This window comes from Etheostoma spectabile, chromosome 9 (genome assembly GCF_008692095.1).
Source record: "Etheostoma spectabile isolate EspeVRDwgs_2016 chromosome 9, UIUC_Espe_1.0, whole genome shotgun sequence".
Taxonomy (NCBI): Eukaryota; Metazoa; Chordata; class Actinopteri; order Perciformes; family Percidae; genus Etheostoma; species Etheostoma spectabile.
Window position 1 is genome coordinate 28,650,337 of NC_045741.1, and position 461 is coordinate 28,650,797.

General features: G+C 33.8%; 1 protein-coding gene across 2 annotated transcripts in view; it reads right to left on the reverse strand.

Annotated features, from left to right (window-relative positions):
- Positions 1 to 311: 311 nt before the first annotated feature.
- nmu (neuromedin U) overlaps positions 312 to 461 on the reverse strand; it is a 7,648-nt gene continuing 7,498 nt past the window's right edge. For both annotated transcript variants that reach the window (XM_032526082.1, XM_032526081.1), the window contains one exon: positions 312 to 461. This exon is cut by the window's right edge and continues 34 nt beyond it. The gene's annotated coding sequence lies outside the window, so the exon portion shown is untranslated.

The following is a 461-nucleotide window of genomic DNA, read 5'->3' on the forward strand; positions in this document are numbered from 1 at the left end:
TTGCAGTGTGTAATGGAAGTCTTACTTTATGGACATTATTATGAAGGACACATGCAGAAGACATAAAAAGGAAAAGCTGTGGTTTTTATTCTATCTTATTGTTGTGTAATTAAATCTAAATATCTGAATTGAGCAATTTATGTACAATGAATGCTTTTATTTGGCTTGAAAATGTCCCTGATGTGTACAACATGTGGTAATATTGTTTGTTTTTGCATTCATTCCTTCATTTATGAATACGGTACCTGTTTCACACTTTTTCCAAATGCAATGTGTGTAGCAAATCAAACCATACACAACTACAAACCAAACCACATTGTAGCAGTTTTAATGGAAACGACGCACATATAACACAAAATAAAATCTTGACAACTGCTTATTTTAATCGTATTATTTGCATACATTCAGACATAACGATACAGCAGTGGCAGAGGGCTGTGGTTGAAGTCTCGATCAGTCGG